This window comes from Vidua chalybeata, chromosome 5, assembly GCF_026979565.1.
Source record: "Vidua chalybeata isolate OUT-0048 chromosome 5, bVidCha1 merged haplotype, whole genome shotgun sequence".
Lineage (NCBI taxonomy): Eukaryota > Metazoa > Chordata > Aves > Passeriformes > Viduidae > Vidua > Vidua chalybeata.
Genome location: NC_071534.1, coordinates 71380338 through 71396112, shown reverse-complemented (window position 1 = coordinate 71396112; position 15775 = coordinate 71380338). Strand labels below are relative to the sequence as shown.

General features: G+C 49.6%; 1 protein-coding gene across 4 annotated transcripts in view; it reads left to right on the top strand.

Annotated features, from left to right (window-relative positions):
• The window catches only part of NRF1 (nuclear respiratory factor 1), a 66375-nt gene that overhangs the window by 5823 nt on the left and 44777 nt on the right, over positions 1-15775 (top strand). Inside the window, exon 1 of one of the 4 annotated variants that reach the window (XM_053942243.1) lies at positions 349-409. The exons of the other annotated variants lie outside the window; for them this stretch is intronic. The gene's annotated coding sequence lies outside the window, so the exon portion shown is untranslated. Of the gene's footprint in view, positions 1-348; positions 410-15775 lie in introns of those variants that run through there. 4 annotated transcript variants of the gene reach the window in all.

Here is a 15775-nt window from a genome sequence, read left to right as displayed (position 1 = left end):
GCACGCTAAGCCCGGCTCTAGCAGCGCTCCCGCTCTGCCGAGGCCCCGCGCCCCTCAGCGCCCCTGAGGCGGGAACGGCCGCGACCTTCCCAACATGGCGCCGAACACATAGCGCCCTCCCAAGATGGCGGCCTCCCCCACGCCAGACCTCCCGCCTATGGCCGCCCCCGCCGCCCTCGCCCTCCCCAAGATGGCGGCGGCGCGGCGCTATGACGCCATACGTCCCGCTCCCCCCCTCTCGCTGTCCCCGGCCTCCTCCGCCGCCGCCGCCGCCGCCGGTCCCCGCCTCCCGCGCTCGCCACCGCGGCGGCCGAGGGCGACTCGCGCCGCCGCCCCGCTCGCCCGCCGCCCGCCCTCCGCCCGCCCGCGGCCCCGCGGCGCGGGCCCGCCGCAGCGCAGCCGCTCTGAGGTGAGCGTCCTACCGCGCAATCTCCTCCAGCCCCGGCGCAGCCGCACCAACGCGGGGCCCCCGCCGCCCGCACCCGCTCCCCCGGCGGCCGCGACCGCCCGGCCGCGCCGGGCCCGCGGGGCCGCCCCGGGGAAGCCGGCGGCGCCGGGGGAGCCGGGACGAGCGGCGAGCGGGGCGAGGGCCGGGGGGCGGCGGGTGCGGGGCGGCCTCGGAGCTCCGGCCCGGGGGAGCCGGGCCCGGCCGGCCGGGGAAGTTGGGCCGCCGCGGCCGCAGACATTGGCGGGGCTTTCGCTTCGCCCTTTTCCCTGGTGTTCTCGGAGCCCCTTCTTTCCTGCTTTTAGCTCTCGCCACCTTTTTTTTTTTTTTTTTTTTTTTTTCTTTCTCTCATTATGCCTCCTTTTTTTCCCTCCCCCTTCACCCTCCCTCTTTTTTTTTCTTCAACACCCCCCCCTTTTTTGCCTTCACCCACTTTTTTTGCCTTCACCCCCACTTTTCTGCTTTCACCCCCATTTTTTTAATCTTCACCTGCCCTTTTTTCCCTTCAGCCTCTCTTTTTTTTTCCCTTCACCCCCTCTTTTTTTCCCTTCACCCTCTTTTTTTTCCCTTCACCCTCTCTTTTTTTTCCCTTCACTCCCTCTCTTTTTTCCCTTCACTCCCTCTTTTTTTTCCCTTCACCCTCTCTTTTTTTCCCCTTCACCCTCTCTTTTTTTCCTTTCACGCCTCCTTTTTTTTCCCTTCACCCTCTTTTTTTTCCCTTCACCTTCTCTTTTTTTTTCCCCTTTCACACCTCCGGTTTTTTCCCTTCACCCCCATTTTTTTCCCCCCTTCATCTCCCCCTTCTCCCCCCCCATAATCAATTAAGTTGTAAAAGGCCTCAGAGATAAATTAGTCCAACCTTGATGAAGTTCCTCTTCATGTCCCCTTTTCCCCCCCTCTCCCTTCACCTCTTTTTTTGCCCCAGAATCAGAGAACCAGTTAGGTTGGAAAAGACCTGTGAGCTCATTGCTGAAGCTCCCCTTCATGCTCCCTTTGCCCCCCTCTTTTCTTTTTCTCTCATCCCTTTTTTGCCCTTTTACCCCCCTTTCCCCGCCTCCCCTTTATTTTTCTTTACATTTTTCTTTACATTTCTTTAGTTTTGCACGTTAATTTTCCTCCCCCTGTACAGGAGGTTGGGAGCGAGTTGAAACGTGTTAATCACTCACCTCCCCTCCATCTAATATACCCAAAAAAGGGCTGTAAATTGCCTATAAAAAAGGGGTGTAACTGGCTATGTATTAAAATACCCAAAAAAAAAGAGCTCTAAAACATCTGGCTCAGGGCAGACCTGGCTGTGACTGAGGTGCTCAGGCCCTTTTTAGTGTAAATAATAATTAAGGGACAGAAATAATTCAGCTCAAGACTCTTCCCAGGTCTAAGCTTTCTTGCAGCTACAGATGATTTTCGTTGCGTGGGGAGATGTTTTCTCTGTTCAAGTTTGGGAACTCTGCTTTATGTTCTTATTATTTTTTTTCTCCTTCACTGAACTGTTATTTCCTGAATTTGGGATTTTTTAATCCCTTAGGCAGGGCCTGGCTGTTGTGGTTTTGTTTCTAAGCCTTGCTGGTCTCTGAGCATGGTTTTAGACCCTCTTCCCACATCCTGAGAGGATTCCCAATGTGAACTCATCCTTTCTTCTCCTTCACCCACATCACAATTGCTCCTTTCCAAATCCCCTCACAGTGAACTTTCAATTCCCAAATATTGAGGAAATAGGTGAGAGAACTGTTCATCTTTTTAATTGAAATTTTTGTGCTGGTGGTAAAACTGGGAGCAATTATTTTTTTTTTTATTTTCTTTTTTCCTGTCGAGGGTGAAAGAGGAAGTGCATGATGATGATGATGATGGTACTTGTGGAAAGCTGAGGATTGTAGCAACTGAATTTTTCAGGGTTTTAACCTTGCCCATCCATCCCTGGAAATGTCCAAGGCCAGGTTGGGTGGGGCTTGGAGCATTCCAGGATGGTGGGGAGTGGCAGGGGGTGGAATGGGATGGGATTCATGGTCCCTTCCAGCCCAAACCATTCCATGATTCCACCATGTGTCACCGTGCAGCGTTCATTTAAATCCTCTCATCTTCCTCTGCAGTTTCTTGGTGTGTTTGGTGTTTTGCAGAGCGTCTCAGTTGGTTTTTACGGAGTTTTATTTCATCCTGGTTCTTTTCCATGAGCCTCACATCATTTTTGTGATGACCTCTTGTGCACAGGCCACAAACAACGGCGAGCTGGGAGCTCTCAGCTTCATCCCATGTGGGTTTTGGAATATTTTAGGATTTAGGAAATGTGTGGTCTGACAGAGGTGACTTGGCCAGGACAACAAACGCCCCATGCCAGAAGTTAAATTAAACCATCCTGGAAAACCCAGCTCTGCCAGTGAGCGTGGATGGGAGGTTGCACCTCTGTGCTGCTCCATCAGGAAAATGGAAAACTTGGGGGAATTAAGCTCAGGGAAGTGGTGGAATCCCCATCCCTGGAATTGTCCAGAACCCTGTGGATGTGGCACCCGAGGTTTGGTGGTGAACGCGACGGGGTTGAGTTGATGGTTGAACTGGATGCTCTCAGAGGGCTTTCCCAAATTCCCCAATTCCGTGAGCAATTTTTTTTTCCGTGAGCAAAACTTTGCTGCCCAGGGAGCTCGGCCACCGTGGGCTTTTTCCTGCCAGTTAATTGTCTGGAATTCCCTGGACAGAAGCCCCGTGCCTGGTCACCTGCTCTGATGTCCACCAGCAGCCCGCAGGTGTTTTGACGTGAGGAATTCTTCACAGGTTGGGATTTCATCACTTTTCTGTCTCTCAGGAGCCTGGATCACCTTTTTTCAGCCTTAAACAAGGCAGTTCAACTTCTGGCAAGCTCAGGCTTGGAATATTTCAGCTTTATAGGGGAAACCAAGGAACCCCAGGAGAGTGGAGGAGCCCAGACTGGGAGCACTGGGACCACTCTTGGTGTCCATCTCCCTTCTAGGCTGGTCATGTCCAGCGTCTGCCATGTGCATGCACAAGCTTTGGGAATATTTCCACTGCTTTTCCAAAGGAGGGAGATTTCCGTGCCGTTTCTCTCTCCTGAAGGATTTGGGAATTATTGTTTTTTATGCATTACCTTTCTGTGATCTGGGAAATTGTCATCCAGGAAGGCAGCAGGGCACAGTGAACTCTGCTGTGCTCCTGAATCCCTTTTACCAAGAAAATTTAATCCAGACTTTTCTACATAAGAACAATTTGTGCTGTCAGTAGGAGTGGTGGGGTTGTGTTGATGATTTTCAGTGCAGGGAGTTCTGTGAAATTCAGCCTTGGACTTTATCTTCCTTAGGTTGCTTCTGAAGTTGATCTGTGGGAAAAAAAAAACCCACACAGTTCAGATATTTTGTGTTACCCATTACCCAGTGCCCAAGATATTTAAGAGAATAATTTTAAACCACCTTTTTTGGGTGGTTTTAAAATAACTTCTGCACAGTGGGGATTTTACTTGTACTGTTGAATACCCCACTACCCTCTGGGGGAAGAACCTTTTCCCAAAATCAGGCCTAAACCCCCTGACACAGCTCCAGTTGTTCCCTTGGATGAAGTGGAACCCTGTCCCTGTGTGTGTTTAAAGGGAATCCATCCTCTTGGAGTTTGGAATTCAGCTTTTTGTTAGGTCACTTTAGTGCTTTCCCACTGTTGGGTGTAGATCCACACCCCTGCCCTGATCCATTTATCACTTATTTTAGTGATTAAATTCGTGTGTCTGCCCTCATGAATCTCTTCATCAGCTCATTTTGCCTGTGAATCCAAACCAGGTAAATACATCCTGGCAAAAAAACCCCTCTGGTTTCCAAATACTGCAAACTGTGGAACTCAGAACATCATTGGTGGCTTTTATCTCTTCAAACTAAAACTCCCACCAGAAGCCCTCGCCACTTCCCAGCCTACAGGCTGCAGTGGAGTGTGAGAAAAGTTTTAAGGTCCAGAATTGTGCCAGGGATAAGAGGAGCCTCTCACCTGTCCAGGCCAAACCTGCACCTTCCAGGACCTTCCAGCTTTGGGGAAATTCAGCTTTGTTCTGTGCCCACTGCACCAATTGCAGTGGGGTTCAATATTTGTGGCTTCCCCAGTGCTGGTCCTTCTACTTCTGCTTTTTTTTCCCCCAAAAAACTGGTGGGGCTGATCCCGTTGCCAGGTGGACAGTCCCACTGGGAGGGCTGGCTGGGGTTTGTCCAGTTTTTGGGAAACCTCAGAGCCCGTTACCCTTTGGGAATATCACAGCTACAGCCAGGAGCTGTCCCTGTGTTTCACCCGAGTGCCAGAGGGTGCCCAGGATTTTGGAGCAGAATGCAAAAAACTGCATTCCAGTTTTTTGGGAAGGACTCTGAGGCTGCTCTGGGTTTGTTGTGGATGAGTTTCTTGCCAGACTCCGAGAAGGAATCCAAGAAGAAGTCCAAGAGGGAATCCCTTGCACTGCCAGATGGAACCCGGGGAGCTGCAGGCTGTGTTTGGTGGAGCTCGCAGCTTGTCCTGAGCCACGCTGACATTTTGATGTCAATGAAATTCCATCTTGGTTTTTTTTTTTTTCCCCTCCTGGAAAAAAAGATGTACAAAAACCCTTAGGACGCTGTGGATGGCAGGTGGATTCCATCTCAGTAGGATTGGGAATTCCAGTGTCTCCTTCCCTTCCTGTTTTCCATCCTTTCTCAGGGACTGTGGTGCTTTTGCTGGGGAGTGGAGCCTGGTTTTGTGCTGGAGGATGGAAGCAGGAGTCTCCTTGGTTTCGAGCATTATTTTTGTTGTTATTTTTGTTTGGCAGATGTGTGAATTGTTTGTGTGCTGCCTGTGGTGCCTATAAATAATAAATGGGTTGCTCAGGTCCTGCAGCGACTCAGAGGGAAACTCAACTTTTTCAGTCCTACAAAATTCACCTGACCTCAAATACAGAAGGGAAAACCCATGAAAATATATTTTCACTCACAGACCATGTTTGCTTGTGATCAGTGTGACCAAGGAAGCCAATCCAGAAGTAACTGAGTCCCTCCCACTGTTCATTACATAACCATCTAATTAAAGGAATCAAACAGGGATGACTTGGAAAACTTCATACTCTGGGTCAAAAATGCTCGCCAAACCACAGCCCAGAGTGCCCATGTTTTATTTATGCTGAGGAATGCTGTCTAAATGAAGAAGTTTATTCTTGGTGTCAGCCTTCAGAGTCTCCTGCTGCTTCTGCAGCAGCTTCCTTGGGCACCAGGAAAATCCTTTAACTCCTGATTTCCCTTTGGAAGGAGAAGGGACTTCAACAGTGCTGCTCCCTTCCCTCCCTAGAAGGAGCTGGTGGATTCAGAGCTCTTCTTGTGGTTGCTTTGGGTTGAAAATTGAGTTATTTTCTGGCTTATGAATTCTGCATCATGAGCATTCCCATGGATTTAGGGGTAAATCGGTGAATTTGGTCCCTTGCTCCAGAAGGAAACGGTGAATTTCCCTGGGAATGGTTGGAATACTTCAGCCCTGATAATCAGAAGCATATGTAGATGGAGGTGGTGGTGGAGAGACGTGAAAGACATCTGAAGAACAAAACGTGGCAGCAAATGAAAAATCCACGGTCCGTTTTCAGCGTATCGAACGCGGGGTTGTGGCAGGAGCTGTGAAAGCCTGGGATTCCCTCAGGATTTGCATACCATGCTCAAAGCAGGAAAAGCACAGAGTTAGGGTGGGTCAGGGCTGGAATTCCAGGATGGCTCAGTTCTGGATGCTCTTTGTGGGTCTGCAGAGTCCCCTCTGCCCCTGTGGGAGGCAGCCGGGTACCGAGGGGACACGGAGAGTGCCCGGCCTGTTCAACAGGCTCTGTCAGTGTGGAGAGGCCAAATGTGGGATCAGCATTTAAACCCAGCTTGGAGGTGCTTTAGACCTGAAAGACTGGCAGGCGAATCTCTCTGGTGTAGTTGGGCTGGAAATGCAAATTTTTTTTCCCCTCCAGAAAACACAAATTTTGGTGGTGCGGAATGTGAGGCTGCGAGCGTGACGTGGGATTTTCTCGTGTACCCGCTGTGTTGTTTGCACTGGGTTTGCACAACCCTTTTCAGGGTTGTGGAGTCATCATGGAACTGTGGAATGGTTTGGGCTGGAAGGACCTGAAAGCTCACCTCTTGCCATGGGCAAGGACAGGGACACCTCCCACTGTCCCAGGCTGCTCCAGCCCCAGTGTCCAGCCTTTCCTTGGACATTCCAGGGATGCAGGGGCAGCCCCAGCTGCTCTGGCAATTCCAGCCCAGCCAGGAATTCCTAATTCCCAAGATCCCCCCCATCCCTGCCTGGCAGTGGGAGCCATTCCCTGTGTCCTGTCCCTGCAGGCCTTGTCCCCAGTCCCTCTGCAGCTCTCCTGGAGCCCCTTTAGGGCCTGGAATGTGCTGGAAGCTCTCCCTGGATCCTTCCCTTCTCCAGGGGAGCACCCCCAGCTCTCCCAGCCTGGCTTCTGAGCAGAGGGGCTCTGGTGCAGCTCCTTGGTCTCCTGTGGATTTGCTCCAGCAGCTCCAAGTCCTTATGTTCATTAGTTCCCAGTGGATTTTCTGGGGAGCTTTTCCCCCTCAAGTGCATATTTTGCAGGGCAGCCAAGCAGATGCGTTCTTGAACCACTTGAACTTCAGGAAGGGGTGGCCAGGTTGCCATTTTGGTGGAAGTTTGATAATTAAACGTGGTTAGGACTCTAGTGGCTGATCTTGAGTTAATGCCATGATCATGAGTGTTAATGCCATGATTATGAGTTAATGCCATGTGAGGACCGAGTCCTTCAGGTGATCCATTGTAATTTTGGGCGCCACAATAGAAAAAAGGTCCAAAGGTATTTAGAGAATGTCCAAAGGAGGGACACAGGGATGAGGAAAGGGCTGGAGGAGCAGCTGAGGGAACTTGGTTTGTCCAGCCTGGACGAGGGGAGGCTGAGGGGACACTCACTGGGGGCTGCAGCTTCCTCAGGAGGGGCAGCTGTGATCTCTGCTCTGTGTGACCAGGGGCAGGATCCAAAGAAATGGTATTAAACTGTGTCAGGGGAGGGTCAGTGTGGATATCAGGTCGGATATCAGGGAAAGGTTCTTTCCCAAGGGTGCTGGGCACTGCTCAGGCTCCCCAGGGAATGGACACAGCCCCGAGGCTGACGGAGCTCCAGGAGCATCTGGGCAGCTCTCTCAGGGATAGAGTGAGATTGTTGGGGTGTCTGTGCAGGGCCAGGGGTTGGATTGATGATCCTGTGGATCCTTTCCAACTGAGGATATTCCCAGATGGAGCCAAGGCTGGACAGAGCTCATCCATGCTGGACGCGTGGTGATCCTTCCCACCACGGACGATCGGGACGAGGCTGTGGCACCTCTGTCCTCACCCTCTTGCTCAAACCTTTTCTGTGTCACCCACTGCCATTCTCTTTTCCTGTGGTAATCCAGCATAACCACTAATCCTCTCTCTCCATAAAAGAGGATTAAAACTGGGAACGTTTGCACCTTACAGCAGCCAGCGAGGGCCGTGCTCCGTCTTTTCCAGCAGTAATCCCAAGGGCTGCGCCTCTGTGCCGAGCCAGGAACGCTTCAGCCAGCCCCGAACAGCAGCCTGTGCTTATTGGGTTAGGAATTCTTAAAAGACCACTTTTGCCTGTTAGTTAAAGGAGCTGAATTGACTGAAGATGAGTAACTCGCTTCACGCTGTTAGAACGACTCCTGGGTTCTGCAGGTCTGAGGAAAATAGGTTAAAATTGGGATTTCTGTGTGGCTTTGAATAAACTGCAAGGGTGTGTGAGGTGACAAAGTATTACCTCAGAGAATGGCATTTTTCATGTTCTGGTTCCTAAACTCGTGGCAGACCACACATCCTGCAAAAAGATTTTAGGGGAGAAAGGTGCTACTGGTGGATACTGGTGAGGAGGAGCCACCCCAAAATGCTTCCTGTGAAACCTGCAGAGCCTGGGGCAAGCACGGGAATGCTAAATGAGAATTCCATCCAGTGCGGTGCAGTTTCACTTCCAGTTTTGGGTTACGCTCGGCTGCCACAGGCTGGGATGTGGTGGTGCCCTTCCCGTGGGTTTCTGAATGCGAAATGTGCCCTTTTCTTTCCTGGGGTCTTCCTGGGGAGGGCTGATTCCACTGGGATGCTATTTCTCGGTGCCAAAAGCTTGAGAAGAGTCTTCAAGAGGAATCCACCTCATCCTTGTGTTTACCCCGTGGCTTCCTGCTGGTGTTTGGTGCTAAATATATGAAATTTAGCTGCAAAAAGGACCCACTGCAAGTCACATTGTCCCTGATGTGTCCTATCACATCACCCAAGGGCAGCTCTCAGCAGCAAGTAGGAGCTATTATCCTAATAAATACCTGTGAAATCCTGTTTGTTTCTTTTGCAGAAGGGACACGTGGGAAGCTTTTCCTGCAGGGGGATTTCTTTGCTCTTTGAGGCGAGATTGTGACAAAGAGAGCGCGTTAATAGGAGGAATTTTGGTTTTGTTTGCTAGAATCCATTTGATTTCAGGGCTTTTCACGCTGAAACCAGGAGCATTGGGATTTTTTTTTTTTTTTTTTGTTCCCCATGCTAATTAAAAGGATCATTTTACTAATGTTATGCCACAGGAGGACGCTGTGGAACGAGAGCTGGTTCCTGTTGTTGCTTATCTGTGTCAACCACGTAAATAAGATGTTCACTTCAGTCTTGATAGGAAGGGAATAAACTGGAGTGTCTTATCTTGCTTTGTGCCTGGTATCAGTTGTGCTGCTGACAGGAGTCAGTGTCTCCAGTCCTGGAAAGTCTTTCCCATCCAAAACCTTGAGCAGCTTCTGGAGGGGCAGGTGCTCCACTGGAGAAAAAAAAAAAAAAGCTGGTTTTTATCAGGTTGAGGTGTAGGTCTCAAAATTCTCCCCGTGAGCAAGGGAGCATTTTTTTTTTCTTTCAGTGGAAAATGGGATTTTGGTATTTAAATGTGCATTTTCAAGGAGTTGTGGTAATAAGTGAGATATTAATCAGGCTTATCCTGGTGAATGGTGGTGTTTGTTTACCAACCCCACAGGGGTGATTCACTCTAGGCACAGTTTTATACAGGAGTGTCAAATTCACCCTAAAGAGGAATTAATGAATGATATTTACCCAGTGAGAGATGCCAATGCAACGTGGAAATCACAGAAAGAGCTGCATCTCTATGACTGGGAGTCTGGAATTACCTCTAGGGACGCCTGGACATCCCCTTCCTCCTGTCCCCGTGGAGAAAAGACCAGGAGGAGGTCTGGGACCGGCTCAGTGCTGGTAGCTCTGCTGAGTGAAGGGAGTGGGGGCCGTTCCCTGGGCTTTCCCAGAAGCTGGTGCCGTTGGAATTGGCTGGCACAGAGCTCCTGGCAGCTCTGATTTCTCCTGGAAGTGCTTTCTTAACCAGCGCTGTCAGGAAGTGCCGCGAGGGAGCTCCGCGCCCCGGCTGGGAGGTGGATGGGATGCCAGGTTGGCCCAGACGGAGGAGGAACAGAGCCAGGACAGCACCAGGAGTGGCCATTCCTTCTTTTTAAAGGTTGCCCTCTAATCGTCCCCTCGGCTGGCAGCAGCTCCTCTAACCCAGACCATGCCAGGAACCACCAAAACCAGCTCGTTTCTGGCCATTCTCCTCCGAGGGAAGACAAATCCCTCAAGACTAGTGAGGCTGACCACTGATTTCAGTCACAGCACCTGGTGAAAATCGTGGAATACATCCCTGGATTTGTGTTTGTTCCCAGATGAGGTTGGCTCTCTGTGGTTGTGACCATCAAAATGTAAAGTATCAGAAATCTGCAGGTAATAAAGCAGGACGTTCCCGCTCTCCTGAAAAACTGCGTAGAGGGTCTTTTGCCAGGACAGGAAAAGTAGGACTGGACAATTTCAAAGGTATAATTCCACTCAAACAGGATTTGATTTTATTAGTAAATGGCCAGTGATTGATTTCTTGCTAAGATCAGTTTTCACTTACGAATTATCCCAGGCTGCCTCTGCAGGGAAATTGGAGTTTATCGAGACGCGCAGCCGGAAGTTTGGAACAGCTTTTTAAATAACACATTCCTGAGCACTAAGTGCAGAGGAAGTGCTTTTTAATCTGATTGAATCCACCAAGTGTGACCCAGTTGAAAAATCTCCCTCACATCACGTCAACCCAGATCATCAAAGGTACTTTTGATCCCCCCCCATCGTGAGCTGCCAGCGGTGCCGATGGTGCTGTGGCAGGGAGGAGGAGGAAGAGTTGCAGCCACAAGCAGTTGGTAGATCTTGAAATAAATGGAAGTGGGGTCTTCCTTACCCTCCTGGGAGTGAGGAAGCAGCTCAGCAGGAGCAGGTGGGAAGTCCTGGGTGCCACCAGCAGCATCTTGGGAAGCTGGAAGCTGCTCCAGCCTTGCTCCGTGGTTTATGGAGATGAAGCAGCAGGCAGTGAGGAATCACCACGGCTCCCTCCCAGCAAAAGGAAGGGGAAGAGCAAACAGTGGCCAGAACCTGATTTAGAGGGTGATTTCCTGCCGAGGTGCATGAGAAAGGGTGAACACCGTGCACCTCTGGAGAGGTGAGAGAGGGAAAACTCCCACTGTGGATCACAGGAGCTCTGCAGCCCCTCCCAGAACAAACGTGCCACTGTGATGTTGTTTAATGCAGAACAAACGACTTATTTATGGCAGAGGCTTGACTCCATTGAACTCCAGAAGCTTGTCAGCTTCACAGGAGAGCAGAAGAAAGGCAGGAGGTGTTGCAGGTGTTCTGGAAAACACCTGGAGCAGGATTTCCCTGAAGTGAAAGCAGGAGGAATGGGACCAGCTTGAATAATGAGCCAGATTTTCTCTTTCTTTTTCGAGATTCCCGTGTAGTGCCAGACAAAGTGCTCCGTGCTGAGTTCCTGTGTGGAGCAGGGTTGTCAGTAAGGAATTGGTGCTGACTGCAGTGCAGAGATCAAACAGAAAATTATTTGGGAAAGGAAAACCAGGAATGTTTTCATTCCTTTGAAAGAAATCGGGAAACAAAGCAGGGGGAGTATTCCTGAGAGTGTAGGTTTGACCCTCTCAAATAAGCCCTTTAAATTACTTAATTTAAAAAAGCAAAGCAAATTAAACCAAAATAAATTAAAAACCCTGGGAGCATCTGATGTCCCCTGAGCTGACCGAGCAACCACATCATTGATTGCCTCTTCCTTTCTCCATGCTTTTGCTGAGTACAAGGCATGATTTTGGGGAAAAGGATGTGAGAAGCCTTAATCTACAAGAGTGTTGCAGGCCACGAGGCCCCAGCTGTGTCCTGCTCTGTGTGTTTGGGTGGGTCCATCAGCAGGGGATGGGTTTAGTGGTGGCCTTGGCAGTGCAGGGGGACAACAATTGGACTTGATGATCCTAGAGGGCTTTTCCAACCTGAACTGTTCCATGATTCCATCTTTTCAGTGGTTCAAAAGCCTCTGGAGGGTGGCAGATTTTCTCCTGAGTCTCATCCTTGGGAAGAGGAGAAGGTCCAGGACCTGAGCAGCCTGAAGTGAGAACAGGGACAGTCCCCAGACCTCGTTAATGTGTCTGTTAAACTAACTGGGGACGTTGATCACTTGTAAAGAGGATTCTGAGCTTTCAGAACATGTTTTCCTTGGTCCTCTCTTTTTTCCTCCCCTGTAATTTCCAACTCCTCCAAGAGAAGGCAGAGCTGGGAACATCCATCCAATAATATTAATTTCTGGGATGGGATTTCCTTCTTCTTTGTTTGGGAAAGGTTGTGCACCCTCAGCAGGCTGTGTGAGAGCTGATCTCTCCGTTTGCCGTGGGGGGATTTGCTAATTCCTGCATTTTAGTTATAAAATTTTAGTTTTAGTTATGAAATGTATTCGTTTTCGTGTTGATGCTGGTACAGAAAGCAAGGGAACTTCTCCCGTTTGGTTTTCCACCCAGAATGACTCACTCTCCATATGAAAATATGAAGGCTGAATTCTGACAATCAGGATAATTAGCAAGGAAGCAAGTTTTGCAAGAACATCACATTGATTGATCATTTTGAACACAAGAGCCTTATATTTGCTGTTTTGGATGCCATTGGTTGTTCCCACCCTATTTCAGAATGCTGAAATCATGGAATGGGTTGGGTTGGAAGAGACCTTAAAGCTGCTCCAAGCCCTGTCCAGCCTGGCCTTGGACACTTCCAGGGATCCAGGGGCAGTCACAGCTGCTCTGGGCAACAGGGAAGAATTTCTTCCTTGTATCTGATCTAAATCTACCCAATTTCACTTAAAATTTTGCCCCTGCATTCCCCAAGATCCCTTTCATGGTTGGATCCTAGGAGGGATCCTCTCATGCATGCTCATGAGAGGGCAGAGCAAGCAGGTCTCTCAAAATCTCCTTAGAATTCCTATTTTGCTTCCTTTCAAAGTTATTTAAACCACCAAAAAAGCGAGACCCAGCGATTCTTTTTATTTATTGCTGATCTGAGCAGGGTTTCAAATTAATGAGGTGTGGGCTGAGTTGGTAAAAATGGCACCATGATTTAACATTGCAGAGGATGAATGCTCATCTCCTGGTTCAGTCTGTCTCAGTCGTGTCTCCTGCAGCATCTGAAGCAAAACCTCTTCAGCAGGATAAAGGTTTAAAATAATTCCAGTCCCTGCCTGTGTAAGGGTTTTTTTCCATCGTGCTGCTGTTCCTCATGATTTTTTCTAGTGTGGAATTTTTATTTTGGACTCAGTTTTAAGCACCCATTAACCTGGATGGTGATGGTAGAGGATGGTGTGTGGGGGGTTTTTATGGGTTGAGTTGTGACTTGTTACAATCACACCACAGAGACCTTCATTTCAGTCCATGTGGGTTTAAATTTGGTGTAGAATTTATGGGGTTTACAACCAGTTCCTGTTGTTTCCTGGTGGTTTGAGTGGTGCAGCTCTGCTGTTTCCTCCTGTTTCTGGTGTTCCTCCAGCCACGGTGTCAACAGCCACTGGTCAGGGCTGACAGGACATCAAAGGAACACTGTCACACTCAGTGAAGCAACTGCACTGTGTGATGAGAGGGACTTTATCCTCATATTTTTTATAAGCACTTTAAATGACTTTAAAACTACTTCTGGCTGTCATCCAAACCTTCTGGACTACGCCACGGCTACCAGGAAATGTCTTTGCAGTGTCATTAGGCTTTCCCTCCTCCTGAAACCACTCTGCTTTTGGGAGAAAACCAGGGATCAACATTCCTTTTCTGGAGTGGTGAATGCTCATCTCTAAAGGATGAAGAGAACAGCTTTCCTTTCATCCCTGTGCCTGGATCCCTGCTCAAATCCACGCCCCACCTTTCAGATGTGCCACAGGGATGCTTGGCTGGGCCAGCTTGGTGACACCTTCACCTGCCAGTCAAGGTGTTGGCCCACAGGGCCTGGCCTGTGTCAGGAATCCTTTGGGAATAATTTGAATGTGGGAATGGCTTCCCAAGGTTTCAGTGTTGGTGGCATTAGGTGTAGGCTGCCTTTGAGTGCAAGGTTTGGTTCCAGTGGTTTCATCCGTTGCCTTGGGGTTTTGTCTCCTGACCTTAAAGTCACTGTGCTCTATCAGATATATTCTGATCACATTTTTCCATGTTTTTTTTAAATATTAATAATAAGAAAAGCAGCAGTGTCTCCTTTCAGGAAAAGCTTGGTGTCTTGGGGAATCTGTTAAGCTGGTCCATTAAGGATTTACTTGAAATATTTTTTCCCACCCACTCTTCTGTGGTGATGGCGGTGTGAGTTTCTTGGAAGGAGGTTAGGGCTGATTGTTTCTCCACCAGAAGCTTTCAGTTTGTCCCAATGTACCTCAACATCTCAGTCCCTTTCTCACTGGCACTGCTTGAACTCCTGCTATTTTTGGATGGTTCTAATATTACAACCCAAGTTGTAAACAGGGTTGGACAACAGCAACATCAGACTCCAGCAGCTTTTTTTGGGAGGACTGGGAGCCTGAAGCTGGTTTGGCTTTAGCTGTAGCCTCAGTAGGTTTGTGACAGTCTCACAACAACAATTCTGCCATCCTTCAGGCTGGAATATTCCAACCCTTCCCCAGCACTGCCAATCCCACCACTAACCGTGTCCTCAGGGTCTGTTAAATCCCTTCAGGGATGGGGGCTCCAGCACTTCCCTGTTCCACTGACAGCCCTTTAGGAGAAGAAATGTTCTCTAAAATCCCATCTAAACCTCCCCAGCACAACTTGAACCCTTTTCCTCTTGTCCTGTGGCTTGGGAGAAGAGACTGACTCCCACCTGGCCACAACCTCCTTTTTGTTTGGTCAAAATAACCCTCTTGACAAAATGGTTTGGGTTCCCGTGTCTCTCTGACCCCTCATGGCATTCTGTGATGTGTGTCAGTCAGGAGCTGTAATTCCATGACTGTACTTACAAGGTCAGAACCTTTTTTTGTTTATTTTCTTATTCCCTGCAGCTGCTCACCTCTTTCTGCTCTTTGCCCTGAGCAGGAACAGATTCCCTTTGGGGAATCTTTTTTAAGGGTTGAGGTTCTAATTCTCCTGTTTGAAAATACCTTAGGGATGTGCTTTTTCTTTTCCACAAACGTACAGCAGGCACAGACTGAAAATATCCCTGCACCTCCCATCCTGGTCCTTCTGCACAGATCTGTTCCCAGTGTGTGGTCCAGGGCCCTGCTGACTCTGTAAGCTGCTGCTTTGCTCAGTGCTTTACCACTGGACACCTTTAAATAAATCAGCTTTCTGTGATATTTGTGCTTGGGTTGTGATGGCTTTGCCTCTTTCTGGACTTTGAGTCCAGATCTGGGCCCCTCCTGACCAGAAAGATCTGGAGGGGCTGGAGTGTGTCCAAAGAGGGGAACAGAGCTGGGAAGGGTCTGGAGAGGCTGAGGGAGCTGGGAAGGGGCTGAGCCTGGAGCAAAGGAGGCTCAGGGGGGACCTTGTGGCTCTGCACAAGTCCCTGGCAGGAGGGGACAGCCGGGGGGGTCGGGCTGTGCTCCAGGGAACAGGGACAGGAGGAGAGGGAACGGCCTCAGGCTGGGCCAGGGGAGGGTCTGGGGGGATTTTAGGGAACATTTCTCCATGGAAAGGGTGGTCATGCCTTGGAAGGGGCTGCCCAGGGAGATGGTGGACTCACTGTCCCTGGGGGTGTCCAAGGGCTGGATGTGGCACTCTCTGGTCTGGGGAGGGGACATAGGTTGGACTCGATGAGCTCAGAGGTGTTTTCCATCCTCAGTGGTCCTGGGATTCTGTACTGGCATCCTCGTTTATGTCCTGAGCTGTTGAGGTCAGAGGAGACTTTGTGTCACCCTCAGAACTCTTCCCTGAAAGCTGGAACTTGACGTGGCAAAAGCAAGTCCCAGCTTTGACCCTTCAACGTGCGGGTGAGGGACAATCTCAGAGCTGCAGGGTCCTTGGGGACCCAGCAGAG